The sequence below is a fragment of the Cnephaeus nilssonii genome, assembly GCF_951640355.1.
Source record: "Cnephaeus nilssonii genome assembly, chromosome: 6".
Taxonomy (NCBI): domain Eukaryota; kingdom Metazoa; phylum Chordata; class Mammalia; order Chiroptera; family Vespertilionidae; genus Cnephaeus; species Cnephaeus nilssonii.
Window position 1 is genome coordinate 39,021,267 of NC_137077.1, and position 18,513 is coordinate 39,039,779.

The window sequence follows — 18,513 nt, forward strand, 5'->3', positions numbered from 1 at the left end:
AAAATAAATTCCAGATACCAGGGCCTCTGCTTGGGTTGCCAGGGGGCGTGGCCGGCCTGCAAACCACCACAGGCCCCTCGCTCAGGGTGCCCCACACCCCAAGGGAACCCCCACCTGATCTGGGACGCCCTTCAGGGCAAACCAGCTGGCTCCCACCCGTGCACCAGGCCTCTATCCTATCTAATAAAAGAGTAATATACAGATTGATCATCACTGCAACATACAATATAGCTGCCCCCATGTGGTCGAAGATCCTGCCCCCATGTGGACAAAAGATGGCCACCACAAGATGACCAGCAGGAGAGGGCAGTTGGGAGGCACCCGGCCTGCAAGGGAGGGCAGTTGAGAAGGACCAGGCCTGCAAGGGAGGGCAGTTGGAGGTGATCAACCCTGCAGGAGAGGGCAGTTAGGGGTGACCAGGCCGGCAGAGGAGGGAAGTTGGGGGCAAACAGGCTGGCAGCAGAGTGGTTAGGGGGTGATCAGGCTGGCAGGCAGAAGCGGTTAGGGGCAATCAGGAAGGCAGGCAGGCAAGCAGTTGGGAGCCAGCAGTCCTGGATTGTGAGAGGGATGTCCGACTGCCCGTTTAGGGATCCGACTGCCCACCGGGATCGGGCCTAAACGGGCAGTCGGACATCCCTTGAGGTGTCCCATATTGGAAAGGGTACAGGCTGGGCTGAGGGACAACCCCTCTCCGTGCACGAATTTCGTGCACCGGGCCTCTAGTATATATATGTCTCCTATCTAATAAAGAGGGAATATGTTAATTGACCCTCATGCTATCACAAAGATGGTGGCGCCCACAGCCAATAAGGAGGGAATATGCTAATTGGCTGCCCCACCCTCAAAGATGGTGGCACCCATAGCCAATAAGGAGGGAATATGCTAATTGACTGCCATGCCCTCAAAGATGGTGGTGCCCACAGCCACAATATGGTGGCACCCAGTCCCCTCAGCCCTGCCAGGGCCGGCCTGAGGCACAGATAACCAGGGCCACCAGTTCCCCCCAGCTGCTCCACGCACCTGCCTCCGGAGTCCCCCAGTCTCCTTAGCCCCCCAGCCGCCCAGGGCTGGCTCGAGGCACAGGCAAGCCTCGGATGGCAGCTGCTCAGCCACCCAGGGCCGCCTGAGGCTCAGGTAACCAGGGCCAGCCGAGGCTTGCACTGTCGGCAGTGGCAGCAGCAGAAATGTGATGGGGCGTCACCTTCCCCTGATTGCCAGGTTGCCTCCCACCCCAGAGGGCTCCTGGACTGTGAGAGGGGGCAGGCCATGCTGAGGGACCCCCTCTCCAGTGCATGAATTTTCATTTATATATATAAATTTAAAAACTGATAACTTCTTTAGGAGGTGACATGAATGATTCTGAAAAGGTAGATACTATTAGACTGAGCAATCATTTATGAAGATCCTAATATATGTTCAGCACTATTTGCCTTGTGTAGTAAATATTCAAATTAAAAATGCATATTTCATAGTGAATAGAGTAAAAATGATTAGGACTTGATTTTGGAGTATGATAAAGTGAATATGCTGAAAATAAAGCGACATGAGGCTGAAGAGACTGAGATTAGACTATGCAGGATTTTAAAAGCCAGGCATTCAATGAGTATCTGCATTTTAAGTAATCTAGATTAGTTTGCAGAGTGATTTCTTTGGAAAAGTTGTCAATTGCTAAGTCAGAATCACAAATAGAATGGTCTCAAGATGAAGATACACTTCGTTCCTTTTGGAAATTAGCATGAGCTATTTAGACCTCTCCAGTCAGCCTAGGTTTTGAACATAGGAGTGGAACAGTTGTGATCAAGAGAATTTCATAGGGAGATTTACCTCACAGCTAAGAAAGAGATAAAGATACTCAGAATTCTTTTTGGTGTTTTCTCTTCCCACCTCCACTGTATACTTTCTATCATGGACAATTCCCCAAACCTTCCCTATTCTCACAAGCCTCTGTACCATTGTATGCGTGCTTTCCTTAGACTTGAATGCCTCTTCCCTTGGTACAATTGATGAACCCTCACTCATTCTTCCTATTTCATTTTCTGTTCTCGCACAACACTTTATGCAAGCCCCAATTAATCAACTTCTACAATTTTTAAAATATGTTGCATGCCCTATCATTCAATTTTGAGCTTCCTGACATAATTTATTATGCCATATTTACTTATTTTGTTTTCATGACTTAGCGCTATGCTTCGCAGTTAGTAGTCAACAAATGTTTGATATTTAACAGTTTAAAATAGCTTTAATTTCCATCGTAACTAGGATAACTATGACACAAAACCCAGGAGTTAATGAAAAAAGGGGGCCTTATATTGATGAAAGAACTAAAAGAAGAGACTTTGACTAAGAAGATGCTTAGGGAGGCAGAGCTACAGGCAAATTAGGACCAACTTGAGATCAGTTCAACACCCTGAAATTCAAAGAGAAGATAGCTTTGTAGATGTTGCAAATCTTCAAGTCTCAAAACAATGTGAATTAGTGTGAAAAAAAAAATAGAAAACATCTGTGCATTCAAAAGCTGTGCAAGGAAGCTGAAGCTAGCATGAATCAGATAAGCTGGTGCAATTGGAAAGTTGGAAATTCACATGGTAACTGCACATGGGAGTATGTTCTTCCCAAACTTCAGTGAGTAGCTTGTCATATTTCTTGTGCTATTGCATTTCCAGTGAAAACCTTCCTTTGTTGATGCTAATCTTGAATTTTTTAAACTTTGATGTTGTGACCCAGCACACAAAATTTTCTATTAAGAGGAATGTAACCAATCAACACACTGCAGAAATACTCCAAAAACAAAGAATTACTTTTATCATTATATCTGGTGTATTAGTTTCCTATTTCTTGCCATTACAAATTACCATAAATTCAATGGCTTAAAACAACACCAATTTATTATCTTACGGTACTGTAGGTTAGAAGGCCAACACAGGCCTTAAGGGGTTAAAGTAAAAGTTTAATAGAGTTGCATTCCTTCTGGAAGCGCTAAGGGAAAATCCATTTCCCTGCTTCACTCTAGCTTCTAGAGGCCACCCCCATTCCTTGGTTCATTCTTCCTTTCCTCATATTCAAGGCCAACAACACAGCAACTCTGACACTGCTTCCATTGTCACATCTCTTTGTCTCTTCAGCCTACTTCCTCCACTTTGAAGGACTCTTGTGTTATATTGGGTCCACCCTGAAAAATCCAGGATAATCTCTCTATGTTAAGGTTGCATATTAGAAACCTTTATTCCTCTGCAATTTTGATTCCCTTTTGACATGTAATGTAACATATTCATAGGTCTCAGGGTTTAGGATGCAGACTTCTTTGGAAGGCCTTTATTCTGCCTCACACACCTGTTAATGGAAACATGTTAAGCCCCCCTCATAAACAACATATGGCTTAAAAGAGGTTAGGAGTTTAGGTAGCCAATGATGTTAGAAAACTGTATTTCTAGCCAGGATCTGCAGACTTAAGTAAAAGTTAAACAGTTGCCGTATTTCTTTACTTCATATTTGCTGCAAAAGTCCCTATGAATCCCTTACCCTGGCCATGTCCTTTTAAAATATATACTCCCAAATAATACTGTTCAGAATTTTCCTAGTATGTTTTTAAATAAACTCAACAAAATATTGTAGGAAGATTATCACTCTTGACCGAACTGATCTAGAAATAGACCTGCAAGATGCTTCTAGTGCTAAGTAGGGCACAAGCAATCACAATTCTACTTGCCATCCTCTTGACAGAGGAGTGAAACTAAGATCATTATCAAATAAAAAATTATGTTTAACTATTATAGATTTTCTTTAAAAATTTACTCTGTTATATTCAATTGTGTTTCAAAAGCTCAAAGGAGAAAAAAGAGAGTCCTGTGTGTGGAAAGAAACCACAGAAGATTAATGGAGCCTTCATAATTAAATTAAAATAAAATCCCATATTTGAGAAAGACTATTAAAAGCAAGTCACAATGCAAACATAAAGGGAGTACTTTGTAAAAGTCATCATATAGTTCATTGACAAGGACTAAAAGCTCCAAACAGCAGGCTATGTTTGATCTTGTTTGTATGAAGTTAAAGTAGATAGACATAAAGCAGAATGTTCCAAAAAAAAGGAAAGATATTATAGCAATTAATTTCTGTGCTCTGATAAGCAGTCAGAAGTTAGAAATATGAATTTATAGGTAAATAAGCTTTATTAAAATTATTTTCTATTTAACTAAAAGAATAGTTATTTTGAGTTGAAATGCATTATTCATACTTATCTGTCCATTTAATAATAGCTATCCAGAAGAAAAACAATTATTTTAAAGAATAAAAATACCCACAGTATTTAGTAAATATATAACTTTATAGCTATGCCATTATACTCCATGTTTCAAATTAACCAGACATTGGCCCTACCTTCACAAACTTTATAATTGATTCAACATTCATGTGGATATTTTAAAAAATTCTTTATTGTTTAAAGTTTTATATATGTCTCCTTTTCCCCCATGTGGATATTAATGAAAAAAATAAAGCTTAGAGTACCAGAGATAATGTACTATGAAGAACACAATTCAGTATAAATAATATGTACCAGTACATTTGAGATTGCAGAGAGTCTTACTCTTACTAACTTCATTTAAAGGGTGCTATTGCAGGAAGGTAGAACAAGGAACAGCCTTTGGAGCTGCATAACCAGGTGTCATAAAACACTGAAACATCATTCAGATTACTGTGGTGACAATAAAAATCCTCCAATCCCAGAAAGCTGCTCAGAAGACCTCTCTTGCTCCCTACTCCAGTGCCACAACCTTTACAGTGACTCAAGTATGCTTTATCTACTATCTACACCAGTCTTCTTAGTGCCTTGTGTTAGCTTTTGCCTTACACTTTCTGTACCTTTCATTCATGTGCCCCAAGAAGAAGAGAATCTGAATGCTTGGTAGTTACATCCAATATAAATACCTTTTTCTCATCAATACAGATGAAAGCTTTTGCAGAGTCCTTTCTCATCATGAAAGCTTTTGCAGTGTCCTTTCTCATCATGGCTCATTTCAAGAGCCTCTGCTGTTTGTCTTTAGGTCCAATTCTCTGTGACCAGGGAGTGGATTTGTGTGGCACAAATGTGAAAGCACCTGCAGCTTTCTTTGTTTCCTTATGGAAGGTTGTAAATGTAGCAGGAGATCAGAAAGCTTTATCTTATTCATATGTAAGAAATATTGTATGGAGTATTTGGGAATTTTAATAGCCTAGAAATTTAGAATTTCTAGAATGATAACCTCTAAAACTTAATATTCACATACTAACCAGGTAGAAGCATAATACAATTGAAGTGGTGGTGACAGTGGTGGTGGTGGTGGTGGTGATGGATGTATGTGTGTGTATGTGTAGGCATAATTCATTCACTCATCCTTTATTGGGTATTTATTGAATTGTGGCTACTATTCTTTATGATGAGGACATAGTGATGCATTAGATACACTAATTTGGGATTTTTCCAAGCTCAAAGACAGCTTGAAATCTAATGGAAGAGACACCCCTTTACCATGAAATGAAAATAATTATTTCAAATGTAATGAATGCTATTTTCACATGCTGCCATTATCAAACGTGTCCAAACCATCTATTTCTGTATCTTTATACTCTGTCTTCTCTCCTGTTAACTGCGTATTAATGACCCATGCTCCTTCTAGTAATGAGTCTTCAAGTTGTGCACTGGATCTCCCTCCCAACTCAAGACCTTTTCTCTTCCAGCTCATCACTTTCTCCCTCTCCATTTGATTATTCACATTAGCATTAAAAGATGCTATTATTTTTCACATTTTAAAAAACAAATGTTCTCTTGATCCCACACCCTTCCAGTTACAGACCAATTACAGTAAATTTCTCCAAAAGATGGTCCATATTTATTTTCTCTCATTCCTCTTTTTTCATTCTTTCTTGCTGTCCAGTTCAGCTATTTACCATTTCACGGAAACTATGCTTGTGAAAGTCTCCAATGACCTCCAACTTGTCAAATTGTGGGGTCAAGTCCAGTTTTCATATCATTTGCCTTATCAGCAACATATCCCATCATTGACCACTTTTCCTCTAAAACATTTTCTTCACTTTGCTTCTGGCACACAAATTTCTTTTGGGTCTTTTTCTATTAGACTGACCACTCCTCTCTCTCCTTTGCTGATTGTCTTCTCCCCTACCTCATGTGCTTAGCCCTAGTCCTTGAGCCTTTTCTCTATCTACACTTACTATTTATGTGTGATGTGTACAGAGATTAAAGAAAACCTAGTTCTACTCTTATGAGTATCATAAGAAGGAAAAGAAAATGAAGAGTATCTCAGGTGTTAGTGACCCAACTAAATCCTTGTCTATTATGGCCTCTTACATAGATTTCATTTTTGCTCTTAATCATCATGATTTCAACCCAAAAGAAAAAAAAACTTACATATATATATATATATATATATATATATATATATATATATATATATATATATACTGTATATAGATACAGAAATATACACTGAGAGGCCAGATTATTATGATCTCTGAATGCATAATAATCTGGCCACTCAGTGTATATCATATATAATAAAAGGCTAATACGCAAATTGTCCCCTCGACCAGGAGTTTGACCAGCAGGCAGGCCGGCCAACCGCCCATGTCCCCTCCCCCTGGCCAGGCTGGCCAGACCCCACCCATGCACAAATTCATGCACTGGGCCTCTAATGAGTCTTCAAGTTGTGCACTGGCCACATATATACTGAGTGGCCAGATTATTAGGCGTTCAGAGATCATAATAATCTGGCCACTCAGTGTATATATAGGTATTAGATGCCCGATGCATGAAATTCGTGCAAGAGTAGGCCTTCCTTCCCCTGGCTGCTGGCACCAGCTTCCCTCTGGCACCCAGGACCTGGGCTTCCCTCGCAGCCCCAGCTTTGTCTGGAAGGACATCCAGTCTAATTAGCATATTATGCTTTTATTTACACACATGCATTTTAGTGAGTTATCTAGATTTCAGAGATGATTGTGAAGGAAAAACATGGAAAAAGATTTCTAGCAGAGCCTAAACAAACATGCTAAAAATCTTCATTATACAATTTAGTTTTGCAATATCACTTTCAATTGTCAGAACAAATGGGCTTTTCTTTTCTTTTTTTCACTTCTTTGAATTTATTTGTAGGAGTTTTTCTCTTTCTTTCCCACTCTTTACTGAAAACTTTTGTTTACTCTTCTTCACTCCTTGATTCCTCCCAAAATTAAAATTTCTCTTTTTCCTATTATGCAAATAATCTAAGCCCTTTCAGCTTCTACTCAAAACTTACATACTGTGCACTTTTAGAAAAGGATATTCCATCAGAAATCCATACCCATAATAGACAGTTTATTGATCATATTTTATTATTTTAATGTTTTTAGTAACCCACAATACTTATTTGGCTTTTATTATGCTGCCTGTAACAGAGACTCCACAAAGCAGGATATTAAACAAGATATAAGTTTATTTCCCTCCCTCATAAGAGCAGTCTTATCTCAGTCCCAGGCTGGTATGATGTGCCATGGTAATAGGAACTGAAATTCCCAATCCTGATTTCTCTGCCATCCTCAATGTGTGTCTCCCAATCTCTTTCAAGGTGGCTCCCCAACTCCAGACATATGTATTCCAATCAGCACAGTGGGTGAATCAACAAAAGAAAGGAATGACCTTTTCTACTTCTCTTTAAGAAACTTTCCAAAAAAAATTGCACATAACACTTCTGCTAAATTTCACTTGCCAGTATTTTTCATATGGTCACACAATAACTTTAAGCAAACCTGGAAAATTATTCTAGGCATCAATGAGTCCAGTTAAAACCTAAAGGTTCTATTTATCAAGAAAGAAGGGGAAATGGATATTTGGGGGAAATTAACTCACTCTGATCATGTCACTATCCACCCAAAGTAGTTTATTAATATTTTTCTCTGGAAAATTAATAATATCCTCTATTACATTTTGGTGAGTGTATTTTCTCTGGTATATCTAACTTATGGATATGTGTGTATGTAAGTATACATATAGGCATATTTATATGTATGTCTGTATTTATCTAGTTTCTATCTACCTATCCATTTCTCTATAATCCTTTTAAGCATCAAATTAATTTATCTATTTACCTATACATCCATCTAATTATAAAGTTAGCCAACTATCAATTTTTTTAAAACTACATCACTCTTTCCAACTTTCTCTGGGTAGTCCAATTCTAAGACGTTTTGTTGTTATCAACAACTAAGCAGGTTGTTTAGAATAAAGATAAGGGCTACAGAAATATTGGAACTAGATGAGGGGTATTGTCATTACTAGCACATGGGATTAATCATCAAAGTTTTGAAATCATGTGGTGACAGCCATAACCTCTCTGCTGCTGTATAATGTGCTTGGTACTAGTCAGATAAATACTTTTGATGAAGCTAAAGCAGCGCATGTGATTCTGATGAGGACATACAAGAATATCTCATCAGTACCAGAACAGTTCCTTGATGAGAGGCATAAATTTACAGTATTTCCTATTTTGAGCTGTGTGAAGAAATTGATTGATCTCCATTATTATCCATAAATTTCATATCTCTTTTTATTTGCAAGAAAATGTAAGTAATTGGAGGTAGATCATGGCTTCAGAATGTGACTCTATTTATTTATTTTTTTTGAAATTAGCAAGCAAGAGCTGAAAGCCTCTTTCCCCATCATTCCTCTTCTCATATTTCATTCATTTAAAAGAAAAGTAAGTACACTGTTACACCCAGATGTCATAATCCTAGACCACAAGCCATCTATCTGAGTGATAGAGAATGGAAATGACTAATTCTTACCTGCAGCCAGGGTGTTATAGATATTATCAATGTAGGTGTTAAAGGTATTGAAGCTGATGGGAAGGATGTCTCAAGTAGTAAGTGAAAAAGTAGAGTATCCAAGATTTTGTCAGCCTACACTCTGGGGAAGAAAGTAGGAAAAAAAAAACATTTTTCAAGACAAGAGTTTATTTACCCACATATGGTGAAAGGCAGAATTTCAACTCATGTACTAGTTTAGAAATGTTTAGATAGCCTGGCTGGCATGGCTCTGTGGTTGAGCTTCTATCTATAACCAGTTCAATTCTTAGTCAGGGCACATGCCCAGGTTGTGGGCTTGATCCCCAGTATGGGGTATGCAGGAGGCAGCCAATCAATGATTTTCTCTCATCATTGTTTCTTTTTCTCTCTCGCCCTCTCCCTTCTTCTCTGAAATCAATAAAAATATATTTAAAAAAGAAATGTTTAGTTAAACTGGAATGATAATGATTTTTAAAACACTGTTTCAAATATATAAAGAATCTAAACCCCACAGAAATTTTAAGAAAAGGAGACCTATTCCTACTGTGTTTTTTTTTAAATAATCAGAAACACATTTCACAAATTTATTTGTAAAACAAACCTTATGGTGATCTAGATTCTTAAAGTTTCCTGTTGTTTCATATGGATTACAATTATCAATCTTCCTTGCTAATTAGTTCATACCATTTCATTCTATGGTCTTAAACCACCTAAGTGACTATTTGAGTGTTCTTTATTATACAGGAGAGTTACCAATTCATAGTCTCCATGCTCTTCCTCCAGCTGATTATTAATGGCACTACTGATATTAACAAATAATTTGTCTTAAAAATGTTCATGTGAAATTTGGCTTTTACAGTTGATATACAAAAATCATTCTCTCCTCATCTGCACTTATTCCTAATTTTGTATTCCAAAGTAGGAACCTCCATTTCTTTGAACTAAATAGAAAGAAACTTGCCATCACCCTTTCCAATTTACTCCTCCCTATAGAAAAAACAAAACAAAACAAAAACAAAACCTTTGGAATTGGAGAACTGAGCACATAGAATTCTGCCCATCATTTTTCTTTTCTTTTGGACCTGCCAGCATGCATAGAGGATACATTTGGCTCAAGTTGGTGCTATGTGCTGAGTATACTGAAATCAGGATCCAGGAGTGTCTTCTAGAATTAGGTCTGAGGAAGTCTATCGTCCTCTCTTTCTCTACTATCTGGTCTATGTGGTTATAAGACAGGTGTTGCTAAGAAGCCTCATGTGACTCCATATCTAAATCCCACTAGGTGTTCTTTTTTTCAGTAGTTTGATCTTTAGTGCTCAGCTGCAGAATCAAGGATAATAGGAGCTACTCATTATTTATTGTTTCATGTACACAATCACAAACACCCTCCTTTCCTTACTAATTTATACAGAACCAAGTCAGTAGTGGTCAAAATTTTAATTTAATCCCAAAGTGATAGAATATCAAGACCTAATGGTAATAGAGATAGAATAAGAATGAACATACCTGTAAGATAAACCCAGTGACAGATGGGATTTTTATTTCTTCTGATTGGGGATAGTGTAAGTTACATGGGAGAGTTAAACAGTTTTACTTATTTTTGTCATTATCGGCATTGGGAACTTTATTGATAAAAGCACATGCATAAATGCTGAGCAAACAAAGGGATTGGCTGTATTCTAAGGTAGGAGCACACCCATTTCATTTTCTTCAATGTTCCCCTGGTGTAACAAGGGATGGTAGGAGAAAGCACTTTTCCTTTACAGCTAGAATTCTGGATGTGCTTTGGTTTTACCCACGAAATTTACTCAGATAAGGTTTGGAAAGTGGAAATGAGATGGGGACCATCTTACATGGCTGTGGTAGCTAACAATGGTCTGACAGTGACAGTGTGTGATGGGATATGAGGCTGTTATGATGTCAGCAGTCGTGGCAGAAGCTCCAATCCTAGTTTCTCACCTCAGATCACAAGTGTTGTGACCTGGAAACCAGTTGTCCTTGAAAGCCCCAGGCTCGCATCTCTTCTACCTTTCCAACAACTTTGTAAAGACTTTTATTCTCCCTATTGAATCTCTGCTGGAGATATCTAACATGTTTTCTATTTCCTACTTGTAACATTGCTTGATATAGTATGACACTACCTATAGGACACTGAGGAAACCCCAGTCTCCTCACTGTGAAGTGCTGATTATGATATATTATAAGGTTCTCTGAGAATTAGAAAGTATGCAAAGTGCTGAGCTCCAGTAAATTCTCAATAAGGAATTGCTGTTTTCACCAACCCTCATTAGTAACACATTTTTCTTTGAGTATAAAGTGCATGACCACTTTATAAATGCTGTTATATTGCTAGATCAAGAAGAATGCTACAGATGATTATCATTTTTGTATTATGGTCATTTCCACACATTATAATTAAACAAAGCTATGGTTCCCTGGAATATATTAAGATATATTCTTTGAAGTTTGTGTGATAATTTCCTGACCCTCTACCTAGCATGTAATCTTTCCAATTATAAATCAGATTGGAGAGATGATAATATTTCTGATTTTTATAGGGATGACCATTCAGCACTCCTTTGTTCATAAGAAGATTCAGACTGAGCGAAAAAGGAGATGAAGCCTTTTATGCTATTTATAGATTTGGAATTATCCCTCTGGTGATTTATGCAACATAGATTTGTCACATTAGAGGGAAATGTCATTGAATTTATGCTTTGATTGTGCATGTGTGTATATGTGTGGGTTGGATTCCATAAACAAAGAAATTTCCTAAACATATTCTCCTGCAATATAGTAAAATCTGAAATTGAAAGTGCAGCTTCTTAATCTTTAAAATAACATTTCTGAGGGAGTGAGGTCTGCATTGCTCTGCCGTAAGGTAGGAAATAAAGAAAAGTCTCTGCAGGCTCCTGGGTGACCTTTGACAGGTATCACAGCAAAATGGCCTGGGCAGCAGCAGGATGTATTGTTCTGGGGTTGGTGTGCTGCCAGGTGGAAATAATCACCAAAATAAATACCTCAGGTTTTAAAACCAGTGTTTGCATTTTCATTGAGCTTACTCTTGTTCTGAGCAGTTGATCTGTTGGGTATCCCACCAAGTCAGGGTAAAAGGGTAGAGGAATGTTTGGGATGGGAGGAACTGTGACTAGTTCTAGGTCTCCCTTGGTTTACAAAAGGATGGTATCTTTATAAATAAACCACGAGGGGTTTCACAAATTTACTTGTAAATATGTCAAAAACCCTCATTTCAGGGGGTTTTCTTTCTCTGCTCTTATTCTCTCTGTAAACTATGGATGCTTGAATTTCAGCCATCAGTCGGTCCAACTGACAATTCTGACTTATTTGAGGACCAGTAAAAATCTGGGCTCAGCTCTTTGGTTGGAACACATTACTGATGAGACCTAGCAGGGTCCAGAAGTCATGATCTGCAGATGTAGCTTTACTTTACTCACCCCAGCAATTTAGAGAACCTGCCAGAGAGTCAATGGTAAACAAAATTTTATATCCAGCAAAATTGTACTTCAAATGTGAGAAAAAAATTAAGACATTGGTAGATAAACAAAAGATAAGGGAGTTTGTTACCTGTCCTGCAAAAAATGTCAAAAGGAGTCCCCCAGGTTGCCAAGAAAGAACACTAAATAGAAACTCAAAGCTGTATGAAGAAAGTATGGTCTCACCCTGTCTGGTTTGGCTCAGTGGATAGAGAGGGTCGGCCTGCGGACTGAAGGGTTCTGGTTCAATTCCAGTCAGGGGCACATTCCCGGGTTGCAGGAGGCAGGCGATCAATGATTCTCTCTCATCATTGATGTTTCTTTCTCCCTCTCCCTTCCTCTCTGAAATCAATAAAAACTATTTAAAAAAAAGAAAGCATGGTCTCCATAAAGGTAAATACATAGGGGATTATAACTACTAACATTATTGTAACTTTACCTTGTAACTCTACTTTTGATTTTCTTCAGTATCTTAGAGATAAATACATTTTAAAAATCATTAGTTTAAAAGCTAGTATTACTGTAAATTTGCTTTGTAACTTCACTTTTTGTCTTCTACCAAAAATTTTCCTTTTGAGACCCAAGTATTAAAAATTTTTATAGTCTATGTTTTGGACACAAATGTATAAAATTGTAAATTGGTGACATTAATAACTGAATGTGGTTGAGCCTAGAGAGGTATAGGTACAAAGTTTTGCATGCTATAGAGCAGTGGTCGGCAAACTCATTAGTCAACAGAGCCAAATATCAACAGTACAACGATTGAAATTTCTTTTGAGAGCCAAATTTTTTAATCTTAAACTTCTTCTAATGCCACTTCTTCAAAATAGACTCGCCCAGGCCGTGGTATTTTGTGGAAGAGCCACACTCAAGTGGCCAAAGAGCCGCATGTGGCTTGCAAGCCGCAGTTTGCCAACCACTGCAAGGTTAAGCTGGTTTAAATTCAAATTAGAGTGTTCTAGCTTAGCATGTTAAATGTAATACCCATGATAACTACAAATAAAATTGTTATAAAATATACACAAAAGGAAATAGGAAAGAAATTAAAACATTTAAGTATAAAAAATAAACTAAATACAAAAGAAGAAATAAATGTAGGGATTGAGAAACAAAAATAGTACAAGACATTGAGAAAACAAATAGCAAAATGACAAAGGTAAGTCCCTTCTCATCAATAATTGCTTTAAATTTAAATGAATTAAACTATTAATCAAAAGGCAGAGTTTGGCAGAATAAATTAATAAAACATTATCCAACTATGTGCTCTCCGCATGAGACTCACTTTCAACCCAAAGAAACAAATATGTTGAAAGTGAAAGGATGGGAATAGATATTGCGTGCAAATAGTAATCAAAAGAGATCAGGGGAGAATATACTAACAAACTAGATATTAAATAAAAAAAGCTTACAAGAGAACAAGACCCACATTATATACTATTCAATACATCAAGAAGATATAGCAATTATAAATAGTTGCACACCTAATAACAGACCATAAAAATATAAGAAGTAAAAGTGGACAGAATTGAAGAGAGAAAGAGCTCTATAATGATAGTTGGAGGCTTCAATACATTGCTGTCAGTAACAGATAGAAAAAGATAGAAGATTAAAAGTAAATAACAGACTTAACACAATAAAACAAGTAGACCTAACAGATATATACACATTACTCTACCCTAAAACAACAGAAGACATCGTCTTCTCAAGTGCCCGTGGGACACTCTCCAGTATAGACTTTATGTTAAGACATAAATTAAGTCTCAATAGATTTAAAAAGATAGATCATACAAAATGAGTTCTCAAAACACAAAAGAATGAAGTTAGAACTCAATAACAGAAGAAAAACAGGAAAAATTACAAGTAATGGATAAAGAAGAAATTACAAAGGAAATTTAAAATTACTTAGAGGTGAATAAAAATAAAAATACAACTACCAAGACTTAGGGGACACAATGAAAGCAATGCTAAAAATTTTTTATAGCTATAAGTATTTACATTAAAAATATATTAATCAACAACCTAAATTTATAACTGAAGAATCTAAAAAGAGAAGAACAAACTACACCTAAAGATAGCAAAATAAAGGAAATAATAAAGATTAGAGAAGAGATAAATCATATAGAAAATTTTTAAAAATTGTGAAAATCAACAAAACCAATAATTAGTTCTGTATAAAGATTGACAACATTGATAAACCTTTAGCTAGATAGACTAAGAAAGAGATAGAAATCCCAAATTACAAAAATCAGAAATGAATGTGGGACATTGCTACTGATTCTACAGAAATAAAAAGAGTTACACAGGAGTACAATTGTACATCAACACATTGGGTAACCTAGATGAAATGGGACAAATTCCTAGAAACACAATACCTATAAGACTGAATCATGAAGAAACAGAAACTCTGATTAGAACTATCCTATCTAATAAAGAGGGAATATGCTAATTGACCCTTACACCATCACAAAGATGGTGGCACCCACAGCCAATTAGAAGGGAATATGCTACTTGACTGCCCCACCCTCAAAGATGGGGGCACCCACAGTCAATAAGGATTTAATATGCTAATTGACTGCCCTGGGGCGCCCACAGACAATAAGGAGGGAATATGCTAATTGACTGCCACGCCCTCAAAGATGGCACCCACAGCCACAAGATAGCGGTGTCCAGTCCCCTCAAACCTACCAGGGTGGAAGGCACATGGCAAGGCCGGGTCTGCCTCAGGCGGGCCCGACTGCTACGCGTGCCTACCTCCAGAGTCCCCCAGTCCCCTCAGATCCCCAGCCACTCAGGGCCAGCCCAAGATGCAGGCAAGCCTTGGATGGTGGCTGCCCAGCTGCCCAGGGCCACCTGAGGCTCAGGTAACCAGGGACGGCTGAGACTTGCGCTGCCGGCAGTGGCAGTAGCAGAGGTGTGATGGAGCATCGCCTTCCCCTGATCTCCGGGTCACCTCAGGCCCTGAGGGCTCCTGGACTGTGAGAGGGGGCAGGCTGGGCTAAGGAATCCCCCCATCCAGTGCATGAATTTTCATGCACCAGGCCTCTAGTAACTAACAAGGAGATTAAGTGGTGAAAGCAGGTGAAAGCCTTGCTTCTGACTTAGAGAAAAAGTATTTTACCATTGAGACTGATGTTTTCTATGGGTTTTTCTTTTTTTTCTTTTTTTTAATATATTTTATTGATTTTTTACAGAGAGGAAGGGAGAGAGATAGAGAGTTAGAAACATCAATGAGAGAGAAACATCGATCAGCTGCCTCCTGCACGCCCCCCACTGGGGATGTGCCCGCAACCAAGGTACGCGCCCTTGACCGGAATCGAACCTGGGACCCTTCAGTCCGCAGGCTGACACTCTATCCACTGAGCCAAACCGGTTTCGGCCTATGGGTTTTTCTTAAGTAGATTTTATTATTTTAAGGTTAATTTTATCTATCCCTAATTTGTTAAGTTTTTTATTATTAAAGGGCATTGAATTTTTCAAATGCTTTTCTCCATCAATTGAGATGATCATGTGATTTTTAGCCTTCACTAAGAGATACATAGAATGCATCTAATTTCACTTACCCATTTTTGAACTTCTTCAATCTAAAAACTAATAATATCATTTAATATTAGCAAATTATTAGCCATTAACTTCTTTTGGACTATTATCTTTCCAACCTTCTCTGGGATTCTGGAGTATCAATTACTGTCTGTTAGATTTTCACTCACTATCTTCCATGTCCATAAGTATTTTTATCTCTTTGTCTCACCCTACTTTATTCTGCATAAACAATTAAATCTATTTTCTAATTTATTATCCCTATTCAGTTGAGTTTAATGTTCCATATAATATGTCCTTGTGTTCTTAATTTTGATAATTATGTTTGTCATTCTGAGATATTTCATTTGGCTCTGTTCCACATTTAGTTTCTCTTTGTTTGTTTTTGTGGCCATACTTACATTGTGGATTTTGTACCTTCTTGTATTTTTAAAAATAATTTTAAATACTAATATCAATTAGTCATATTTAGACTATTTTTATCCCTAGTTTTTTAAATGTTAATTTTTACATTTGCTTCATTTGTTGACTCTTTTTGCATTATAATTGCATTTTATGTATAGTTTGACCTTTTTAAAAATTGTAATGTCATCTCCAGGAAGGATGTATTTTTCTTTTCTTTTCTTTTCTTTTTAACATGCAACAGATTTTATTTAGCATAGTCAGTCCCAATATTCAGCACAAAAAGTTTACAGAGGATAGAAAGCACATTAATAAAAGCCAATCTTTAGCAAGAGAAAACAGACCAGGGTTGCCAAATACTTCCTTCATGCCAGGCATGCCCAGTGGAATCTTTCCATACCCATCCTGAGACTTCTTGAATCCTCATGGTTTCCTTGGCTGTTCTTACCCACCTGGTGGTCCGCGTCTGCCAAACAAAGTTCCCAGTACCCTTACCAGTCTCCTGTGACCACTGCTGGTCCCCGTAGGGTTGGCTAATCAGTGAGGACACCTTCCAAGCTTTTCTCATCTAAGGGGTCAGTGAAAAGCTGAGATGGCAGAAGGAGGAAACGGACAGTACCCAGGCAGAGCTCAATGTTTTGAAATGGACAGAGGAGAACCTGAAATAGGGTCATCAGAAACTCAAAGAGATGGTTATCTGTTTAGATCAAGAAGCACCTGAGGTTGATAAAAACATAAAACCTTTGAGAAAGAAGGATGAAGAACTCAGCTCTACTCTGGAGAAAATGGAAAATCAGTCTGAAAACAATGATAGTGATGAAGTTATCATTCCCACAGCTCCACTATATAAGCAGATCCTAAATCTATACATGGAGGAAAATGCTATTGAAGACTCTACCTTTTACCTGGGAGGAGCCTTGAGGCAGAGAGTAATAGACCTGGATGTCTTCTTAAAGCATGTTTTCTGTCTGGTAAACAATTCCAGCTGAGAGCACTAATGCAAAAAGCAAGAAGGATGCCGGTCCCAGGGACCTCTACTGCCTTCTCTGATAGCAGCTGGAGACTGAGCTCTTCTTAAAGCAGTCTTTCCTTCTCTTCCTTTCTCTGATCAGTAGGTGCCGAGAATAAGTTATTGCTGTTTATCATTTAAGTATAAAATATTTTTAATTAAAGGGTGGATTTTCTTTGTGGGAGTCTCATGTACTGTGGGCTGTAGATTCTGTTGGGACTGATGGTAATTTATGAATTTCAAGCAAATTACCTCATGAGTAGTGAACATTCAGAATTCAGAGCATCTGATTTGTAATTGGGATTTTTATTTTACCCGGGTTACATTTTTTTCATTACGGATCTGGTAATTGGCATGATTCCTGATGCTTCTCGCCGTCTGTGGTTTTTCTAAGCCAATGTCCACAGCCATCCAATTCCTTTTTTCTTCGCAGAGGGTTCCATTCTAGCTAAACACCTTATATGAAGCCAAAACCACAGCTCTGTTTCAATAAGCAACATAAGCAACAATTCTAGTCTGTCAACTTTATCCCAGGACCCATACCTCTGAGCTACTTTAATAACAGCCTAAAGTTCTATGGTAATGTTTCTCCTTAAGAAAATCCCATTTCTTCCTTCCTGGTGAGTTTGGCTGTGTGTTTTCCTACTGTATTTTTCTCTTGGAATTTATTATTTTTCCTGTAGAAGTATGGCATTTGTAAGAGTTTTGTAGCAGTACAGAGCAGGAGAATAGTGTTAATGGAAATTTGCTATATATAACCTCCTTTACCCACCTCGTAATAAATATAGATATATTTGCAAGTCATTGATATTCTATTGTATTATTTTCACTGGCTTAAAACTATTTATTATACTTATGTGTCCTAACTTATCCAGCTAAATTCTTATTTTGGTTATTTTCAGTGTTTCTCTCCCATGATTCTTTTCTCATGAAAATTGCATTATATAATTTTTCATACATTCTATAAAAAGAAAATCAAAGGCTATACATAAAATAATAACAAAGTAAAAAGAAGTTTCTAGAAAATAAATAACAACAGTAAGGAAAGGGTTAATAAATGTGAGGGAGTACCAACATGTTCTTTTCTCTGTGACAATGTTTTAGCTATATCCAAAGGGTTTCTTTGCTTTTTTAGAAAGGTTTATTGGTTTGTTTGTGACAGCTATGAATGGCCCAGAAAAATGAAAGAATCTTGTAATAAACCAGGACCAAATTTTTTTGCTGGCACTGTATCTTGAAATGTGACTGCTATGCTCTCAGAAA

At 37.6% G+C, this 18,513-nt stretch overlaps 1 pseudogene across 1 annotated transcript; it reads left to right on the top strand.

The window, feature by feature from the left end:
* The first annotated feature begins 16,476 nt into the window (after positions 1 to 16,476).
* LOC307102102 (tumor susceptibility gene 101 protein-like) lies at positions 16,477 to 17,291 on the top strand (annotated as a pseudogene). Its single transcript has one exon. The product of its transcript is annotated as a tumor susceptibility gene 101 protein-like (transcript).
* The last annotated feature ends 1,222 nt before the right edge of the window (positions 17,292 to 18,513 follow it).